Raw genomic sequence first — 9,700 nt, forward strand, 5'->3', positions numbered from 1 at the left:
AAGGTTAGCTGAAGTGGCAGGGGTAACCACTTCTATTTTTGGCGATGCCCTAAGCCAACAAATTACCTTGGCCAAGCTGCTTTTTTGTGCTCCCAGTGTCCTTGTCTATCAAGCTGAGGTTGCATCACTACTGAGGCAGATGCCCTGGTGTTTGCAAAAGTCCCGTTGGTTCTGGGACCAAAGGGGACCCGGTTACTGGTGAAGGACTAGATAGGAGCAAAGATAAGTGCAGGTTGTGCTCAGGCAGCTCTGCCACAGGCCGGAAAGGGGCTGCTCTTGCTGCCTGCAGGGGATCAGCTTATACCTCTGTATAACTACAAGAGCTGTCATTAGTGACTGGTGATAGCACAGCACAGCCCTTAGTTAAGCTTGAACTAGCAAATGCACCAGAGTGACTGCACTCTTCGCAGACTGTCACCTTTGCTGACTCTGTATTTACCAGCAGTTAACTTGAGCAGTTAATTAACATGTGTAGACGTGGCACTCAGGGCCATGGTTTAGTGGTGGCCTTGGCGGTGCTGGGTTAATGGTTGGACTCTGATCTTAAGGGTCTTTTCCAACCTAAATGATTCTATGATGCCTTCATGTTTCTGTCCTGTCTTGACATTTGCAGGTATTTAACATGGTGCAGCAGAAGACCAAGGTGGAGGAAGATGTCATCAAAGACAGGGGTGTCCCTCACAAGACAAGAGTGGTAGGGTAAGTGCCTTGACAGGGCTCAGGGTAAATGCAGATGGGGGCCATGGTACTTTAAGCTCATGTATGACAAGTCACCCAACTGTGGTTAGAAACACTGGTGTACGGACAGCACACTCCTTCCTGACGAGGGTTAGTTAGTCAGTGAGACATAGGCTGGCTGCTGCCAAGAGCCGAGTTCTTCATCTCGGCCACAGGTTTCCTGTTTCTGACAGAACATCACCCTGCTTTCTGGTAAAACAAAAGAAATTCCATTTGCAAGTTCTTTCCTACCTTAAGCAAAGAATCACTTCATACAGCTGTGGACACAGAGAGTGTAGAAATAAGTTTATTCTTCAGCTTAATCATTTCTCCTATGCCCACCTAAATGACCCAAGACAGTTTACACAACTTTTCACTTTTGTCACCCTTCCCGTCCAGCACTGGCATTGGATCTGTAAGCTATTCTGGGCTAGCATTCCTCTGATAACACTTACAAATTTCCAACTCAGAGTGACTGGTAGCAAGTGACTCAACCCGAGATGTAGTTGCACTTCAGGACATTGACTTGAAAGATAATGGGGGCAGGGGGGGCAAGAGGAGAACGAATGCACTGGGGAAATATGCTGGTAAACATGCTGTCACAAGGAAGGAAGGGAGACAAAAAAGTCTGTTTATAGCATAGTTATTTCTAAACTTAAATAGATCATGTTGTCTTTCCCACCAAGGACTTGCAACATCTTTCTGGTCATATGAAAGTGTCTACAGTAAATAGGTGTACGTCTCTGGAAAAAAAACAACATACCCAAAAAACACACAACAAAAAAGACATGTGCACACACACACACTAAAATCCCGGACCAAATTAAGTTCTAGATTCATACCCAACTCTCCGCTGTCACAAATCAACATAGCTTCAACAAAACCAAGGAGTCTTCACCAGAACACACCAGCTGATACTTACCTGCCTGTCTGTAATAATGTGACTCTTTCGCAGCTTTGTTCTTCTAAATAAAACTGGAGGAGAAAGTGTCTGCCCTGTCTGTCATAGGCACAAACACTTTTTTTTTTTTTAAATACTCATTCAAACCTGCACACTAGTGGATGTTGAAACAACACAGTATAGGCAAAGGCTGTCCATTGTTTTATGCAACATGCAAAGTATAGTATGTGGCACACACATCCATAAAATGTGAAAGGCAGTGGAGAATTCAAATTTCTAACCTATATAATAATTTAGTTTGATGCCATATATCACCTACCTCTGGAGGTCTTCTCTATGTACTCTGAATATTAAAGCTAAAACCAAATTGCAATGATATTTATGCCCACAGGTAATTCCACTTTTGAAAAATAATTTGACAGAAAGCCCTTTGCTCTAAAATGAGATGCATACAGAAGTTAGGTGTAGAAGAGTTGTTTCCAGCAGCTCTGAAAAAAAACCCCAATTGCATCTCTGGAACTTCAGTAAACAAAAGATTTGTATCTTTTGCTCTGTAGGAGAAAGGTGGGCTGCTTCCAGGTTCCCAAGCCAAGGGACTTTGTTGCAATGTCCCAGTGTTTACCGGTCTAGCCCAAAGCAGAACAAGGCTATGCCCTGTCTGCCATCCCCATTTAAACTGTGTTGTAACCAGGAAAGTGATGAACGTGTGATCAGAGTTAAGAGATCACAACACGGAAACATGGTCTGTAACTTGATCACACAGAGTGCGGATCCCGTTCAGTGTGCTGTGAGACAATACAGGCGGAGAAGTGGCTGGGGATGGTTGACTATAGCTGGGAGTGCAGTGCAAGGCCTTTGCACCTGTAATTCAGTCTGAAATGTTAATAATGCACAGGGCTACTTAATATTTTTCCATGTTTTTTAAACATAAACTCACTGTAGTAGAAAAGTTACAGAACTGTAAAATGATCAGTCATGAGCATGAACCTCCCCATATGAACAAGCTGAACCTTCCTGTTTAATATTCAGGCTCTGAACTTCCATAAGACTTTTTTTGTCCCCGTTCAGGATGGAAGAAGTGACCTGAAACATTGGGAACGTTCACAGGGTAGGCAGATAAGGCTGGCCTTCCACAGTCCCGTTTTCAGAATAATTCTGCCCCAGCTTATCCGGTCAGCACACACGTTCTGCTATATCCAGCCGTGTGGTCTTTGCCCTGTTGCGGTCTGTCCCGCAGGCCAGCCATCTATGCCCATGCGGCCACTGCAGCACAATTCCCGATGGTGATTTTTTCTTCTTTGTAGAAGAAAATTGTCCCTCATCTGCTGGCTCGAGGAAATCACTCTATAGCAGTTGAAGTAGTTACTGCCTGTCATTGTCACCCCTTACCTTAGCTGCTGCAGTTCACAGCGTTGCAGCTCGGACTCACTTTGCTGCTGGGCGAGGCTGCAAAGCTAGGCTTGGCATGGAGGTGGCCAAAGCAAAAGCATACCTACCTTTCTCTTGGTGCTTCTGGGCAGTTGATGGCTTTTGGCAGAGGGCTGGCATGGAAAGGTGAGGACAGACACAGCATTTCACTGCAGCCTGTCCGTCAAAACCTTAGAGACTCAGTTACACCTCCCTTACATCCAGTTGAAGCTGTTTGCTGTGATCCTTCTGGTGCAGAAACCCAGCAGCTCTTCCCACCTGCCTGAGTGCAGTCAAGTGTCTTAAACTGCACATCACACTGCTGTTTAAGTGTGTGTGTGACTTCAGTCTCACCCCTGCTGATTATCAGCCCCGTAGATTTATTGCTGCACAAATGTTTGCTAAATTATTGCAGGCAAAAGCAACTGATACAGCTGAAATCATATATAAATAACTTGTCTAAGTTAGGGTAGCTGATTTTGCCTGATGGCAATTTCAGCAATTGTTTCTCAGCTACACTGCTGGTAACATTCACCTCCAAAATGAACGAGAAGGTGGTGTGAATCTTCCACTAGACCAGGTTGATCTGAGCCCCATCCAGCCTGGCCTTGAACACTTCCAGGGATGGGGCATCCACAGCTGCTCTGGGCACCCTGTGCCAGCACCTCAACACTCTCACAGTAAAGAATTTCTTCCTAATATCTAAATCTACCCTCATTCAGTTTAAAGCCTGTCCTATGGCTACATGCCCTTGTAAAAAGCTCCTCTCCAGCTTTCTTGTAGCCCCATTTTTCAAACTCACTGCACTAGAAAAGAAGTTCTGCATTGTACAGAAATTCCATTGAAACCTTATGCCAGAGCTATTCAGTCACTGAGAGTTTAATTACACAGACGTTGCCTCCATACAGAAGTTATGTTGACATAAGCTGTATTAATTTAGTTATATCAACATGACTGTCTTTGATTACATCCAAGTTGTGGACACATCCTCCTCTAGCTTCTGTGAGCTGAGAAAGCTACAGCTCCCTGCAAGGAGTAGCACACAAAACCCCACATACACTGTTTTTTCCATGACCATACACTGTGGTTTTTGCAGAATTTCCAGACAGCTACAGCCAAACCAAACAGATAACACACCAGATAAATGCTCGGTCCTTTAACTCTGCTGAAAGGAGATTTCAAGGCTAGGAAGGAGCATTTGCGTTTCCAGCTGTGCTAAAACCTTGTTATGGGGAAGAAGGTTGAGAAGAGTAACCTCTTCAAAGCCCACATCCTCAAATTGGGAAGCCCTTGCCAGGGACTGCTGCGATACTTGCTGCCACCCAAGGGACATAGAAGAAAGGGCAAGGGAAAGGCTAAACACCATTTCTTCTTTCTGCCACCTTCAGCACTCACTGTTTGCTGTCAGAGGAAGGCTGGAGGGAAAGCAGGGGTCTGCTATGCTGTCAGGGCAGGATGGAGCATCCCATAACACTGGAGCAGTGACAGCCTGGATTTTCCCGCTGAAGAGACATGTGGGCAGGGGAGGACGTGCCACAATGCCACTAAGAAATTCCAGCATGGCCTTGGCACAACCACGCTCAACAGATTTATCCTCCTAAGCCCAGCCAAAAGCCCTGAGGAGGGTGGCTGTCTGACCAGCAGAAAATTTAGAAATGTGTGATGCAGGAGACAACACTCCTGGGGCTGTGGTTGGAGCAGGCTTTCACCTGGCATTATCCACCTGCAGTGCACAAGAGATATGGCAGCTCCACGCAGGAAAAGCTGTCGCTTCAGTTTGCTTCAGTCCCTCTGAAGAAGCTTCCTCAGTAGCAGCTGGTGCAGAGATCTCAAGTGCATCTCTCGAGCAACTACGCACCTACAAAAGCAGACCCTATCCCATCTGCATTAAAATGATTGTGAAGTTAAGTTTTATCGCTGGTATATTGAAAGAAAATCCGTTATTGCTGTTTAGCCAGTCTTAGTCTGCATGGGGTGATGCTGTTTATACTGTGGCAGAGCGGACGCAGAGAGCCACCGGTTCTGGCTCCTTACACACTGCACCAGATCGCTGAGATCACTCAGCAGTAAAATACAGCACGGACGGGAGGAACGCAGCACAGAAAGCTTGGAGGTGGAAAGTCCTGTCTGGGTTAGTACTTGTGATTCTCCCCATTCAAACTGGCTGAACACAATCAAACCTTTTTTTGGAAATGAAAAACCCCAAAGGCAACTTTTTGTTCTGGTTTGGGTTTAATCCTCTGGGAATTTTTTCATTTTTTTCCGTATAACAGTTCAAGGGAATAGCTTCATTTCAGGTTTCATTACCAGCAACTGAAACAACAGTATTTGTGATGGATAAACATTGAATTTCAAAGGATCCCACTACCTTTGCAGGGCATTTGCTTCCATCAAAACGCTAGTTTCTGTCAAAATCTCCCTTTAGTGAAATCGAGTCAGACAGATGCTTTGAGTCAGATTGGATTTTAGCTGAACTCCGGTTTGCTTTGAGGAATGTGCCCTCCTGTGGGTGGCTGTTACAGCTGCAGCAAGCGTGCTCCTTTGCCAGCAGGCTTCGTTTCTTCTCATCCTTTACCAGCAGCTTTCTTAAATAAGGCTCCTTCGCCCAGACCCACCCCGATACTGTCGGGGCTGAGTGGGGTGAGATGTGGCTTATGCAACAGGTTGCAAGAAACAAGGGAAAATTAATTCCAGTGATCAGCTTGACACAAGAGGTGACAGACAGATCCCTAATTAAAAATAACAGCCTTGTCATTACTCCCTGGGTTCCCAGGAGGAAACCGGCCAACTTCCAAGGTTTGTAGGACTTTATCAAAGGTATTATCAAGAATTTCATGATATTGCTGGCAGGGTACAAGAAGACAAGGAACCTCTGCTTTGGGTTTCATACAGTAATTACTCTTTGGAAAGAATAAGAGCACAGCTGAATGTGGTTTACATTTCATTTGCAGAGGTATGGATGCTGTACAGTGGAAAATTGTGCCATAAAAATTAAAGTGATAACAGACCTGCAACACCACATTGCAAGTGATACCAAACGGGGAAGGACCACAGGCACTTCTGAAGGATTTCATTAAGCTATTAGTAAATTTGAGTAGTGACTCAAAATAAACATGATGCAATTCAATATGGCCAGATGCAAAGTGCAGTGCTTAAGCAGGAATAAGTGTCCACAGTATTGCAGGTTCAAAAATAACTATTTTACATGGCACTTCTGTAGGAAAGGCCTGGAGTTTTCTTCAAGAAAAAACAGAGGGTTGTCTGATTTAGAGAACAATCTTCAAACACATCAGAAGGAGCTATTAAGAAATTAACCTGATCTCCATTTCCCATGGTAAAGGTGGATATTTATGTGCATTAGATGTCTTCTCAAAAAACATTCCATCCCTATTTTCTGTTTTACTGTTTATTAAGCAACGACACCCTCACTAAAAGTTGATCTTTTTAAATAATCTTGGCTTAAGGGTCCACAGCCCATTAAGAGAGTGACTTATTTTTCTTTGGAGCTTCTCAAAATCTCACCCGTGTCCTTGGTGCTCACACAACTCTGAATTTTTCCAATATAACTTGTAGTAATCTATGGAAAGCAGGTACACCAACCCCAGGTCTGCAGACAGATGAAATGCTGACCAGCAAGTCCAGTCTCTCCGATTTATATTGCCTCACTCAGTTCCGTTCTCTCCATCTCTCCCTTTTCCAGTAACTCCTTTCCTGATATGTTAGGTAAGAAAACTAATAACCCTGCGGCCTTTGGAGCTGACTGTGTTATTGGAGTCTCCATGGGTACAAATTCCACACACTTCCTTGGCTTAGGCTGGGACATACTTTTCAGAAAACGTTAAAGAAAAATACATCATAAAAGCTTTATATTGCATGTCAATAAGGTGATCCTTGAAATCTTGAAATGTCTGATGGGCATTTTTCAAAAGCAACTGAAAAGCGCACATGGTGATTCTGCTGGGTGCAACTGGGGGAAAAAAACCAAACAAACCCCCCACAAACACAAGTATTCTGTAAAGCTTTATAAAAAGTGTTGCTTTCCTTGGCAGCACCTGCCTTCAGAAACCACAGAGAAGAACGGAGACCGACCTAGAGCACGTACTGCTTTTCATTATGCAGCCCTTACTGCCAGAATTAAAGTAAAGGAGAGGCTGTGGGGAGTGGAGCACCTCCTTCTCCTGTGATTAAAGCAAGTGTCTTGGCCACCCCAGATCTATCGGTCATTTTAAACTTAAGAGAAATGCCCAGGATGTAGGACTGGGCTGCACTGGTCACGCCAACTCGGAAGCAACGAGGTTGATGTGTGTTGGTGGGAGATGTGATTACCCGCACTAAGAGGAAGGACACATCCCCACTGGTTTTTAAAACTATCCCTCCATTCCTAGTTTCTTCTTTAGGAGCAAAACTGTATTTAACCTTAACCGCAAAGCCATGACCAGGTTCATCAGCATCGCAATACTGTCAAGACCCTTTGATTGCAAAGAGAAGCCTCTTAGAATTTGAACAATGGAACTATCTTAACTTTCAAATATGTTTAAATTTGTTACCTATTACAAATGCAAGGTGAAAAAGAGAAAAATCATATTAACAGAAGCAGCAGTGTTTCCTTCACCATCTCTTAGGCACAGGCACAAAATAGCCTGCATGAAATGCCAGAAAACAAGAGAGATTGGTTGTTCTTTGCTTTTTGCAAAGGCATTTTTTTTTCTTTTTCGACTGGAACAAGGTGGCTCAGCATGAGTTGCGGTTCTTGCAACTACTCTAATATTAATTTCCAAGGGAGTTACTTTAACTATCTGGAAAGGTTTGTACATGCTGATTTGTTTTTATAGGAATCTGTATCCAGAGGAGCTTCCCAACCCTGCAGGTGCAGAACTTGTGATGCCTGCTATAAAAAGCCTGCTCCCCACCCCCCACCCCCCTGCCCAATGAAGGAATAAAGGCCATCCTCATGGATAGATTTTAGTCTGTACACGTTCAGGACACCTGCCACTGCCTTGCTGGTGAGGCCAGGCAGTCATGTCCAAACTGGAAATGCCTAAGGGTATAAATCCCCTTCTTCACACAGCACGAGCTTCCAAGTCTCTCCTGGTCACTCAGGGGAGGGATTTCAAGGAAATCCCACCTGAAATCTGCTGAGTTTCCAGTCTGAACCGCTTCTAGGAGGGCAGAGAAGGTCTGTGCTGGATTACACCGATCCTTACCGCGGGCATAGCGGGGATGTTCATGAGGAGAAAGTGTAGGGCAGAGGTAGCTGCTGCTCTTGCAGTTCTCTGACTGCAGGGAGTACAGTTTAGGCTTCATTTTTCTTCCATCACCAACATAAAAACATCAGCTACATCTTCCCACCCATAAGCAGGTGCTACGTGCGTTTTCCCCGGTGCAGCACCCCAAAGCCTTGCCCCGCTGCACGTGTGAAAATATCTCTATCTGCGGGGTGCTCGCATTCTGCACACGTGCTGGCCGAGCGCGCGTGCTGGGAGCCGTTCCCGAGTTGCCATCAGCTGGCAGACGGTCTCCTCTGGATTCACGGCAGCATGGCGTGGAGCTCACCCACAAACACACCTGCTGCTGCGGCCGATCAGGGCTTGAGCCCAGCATTCCATGGACTTGGCCTGTTCTTTAAAACCCGTGATGGATGCTCCATGAGGAAGCGTTCACTGTTGGATAATTTTGTGTGATGGGACGATGATGCAGCTTCTATCCTTACCCACTGCATCCCCCAGGCAAATTTCAGGCACTGCCGGTGCCTCTTGCCTGCGCTGGGGCGGGATGCGGGATGTGGGATGCAGGAGCCAGTACCCATGCCCAGGGATGCTGCACGCCCATCCACTTCTCTTTCTAGAGTTTGCGCTACACCAGCGCCCCGGGCCCCTGTTCCGCCATTAGCACGCCCCCCCGCCCCCCCCGGCTTTGTTGTCTGTGACTTCACAGCCGGTCACTATAGAAACGGTTTGATGTCATGGGGAGCTGGGAGCTCAGGTAGGGAGAAACCAGCGGCAACTGGGAGAAACCCCGAGGCCCCCCGGGAGCGGGCCGGATTTGTGCTGTTGCCGGGAAGGCAACGGGAACTTTTTAGTATTTAATAGAGGAAAAAACATTTTCTTTGGCTCTACAGCAGCGCCCCCGCCCTGGCCACGCCCACAGAGCGCCCTAGCCCCACCACGGAGCGTCTGGCCCCGCCCACGGACCGTGTGGCCCCGCCCAAAGAGCCTGGTCCCGTCCACGGAGCGCACTGGCCGCGCCCACAGAGGGCCCCTGTCCCGCCCACAGAGGGCCCCTGTCCCGCCCACAAGGCGTCCTGGCTCCGCCCACAGCGACCTCTCGCCCCGCTCAGAAGCGCCAAACAGCGCGCCAACTCTCCGCCCCACCCATTTCCCGCCGCTATTGGCCCATATCCGCCGCGTCCCGCCCCTCCCCTGACAGACAGCCGTCCCGCCAACTGCCGGCGGCGCCGCGCGGGACACGCCCCCCCGGGCGGTGGAGTGGGCGGGGCCGGGCGGTGACGTGAGGGTAGAGGGTAGCAACAGTTGCCTCGAGACCCGGCGCCAGGCGCCATAGTGACCGTAGCCCTGGAGACTGTTACTTGCCAACGGGAGCAACGCGCGGCCCCGGCGGCCGGAGCCCAGCGCAGCCCGCGGCGCCCGGCGGGGAGGGCAGGTGAGCGGGGGCGCG

At 47.4% G+C, this 9,700-nt stretch overlaps 1 protein-coding gene across 3 annotated transcripts in view; it reads left to right on the top strand.

Moving 5' to 3' along the window:
• Positions 1-8,937: 8,937 nt before the first annotated feature.
• RFX2 (regulatory factor X2) overlaps positions 8,938-9,700 on the top strand; it is a 64,614-nt gene continuing 63,851 nt past the window's right edge. For all 3 annotated transcript variants that reach the window (XM_080382252.1, XM_080382255.1, XM_080382254.1), the window contains exon 1: positions 8,938-9,685. The gene's annotated coding sequence lies outside the window, so the exon portion shown is untranslated. The remainder of the gene's footprint in view (positions 9,686-9,700) is intronic.

The sequence above is a fragment of the Falco punctatus genome (genome assembly GCF_963210335.1).
Source record: "Falco punctatus genome assembly, chromosome: 4".
Lineage (NCBI taxonomy): Eukaryota > Metazoa > Chordata > Aves > Falconiformes > Falconidae > Falco > Falco punctatus.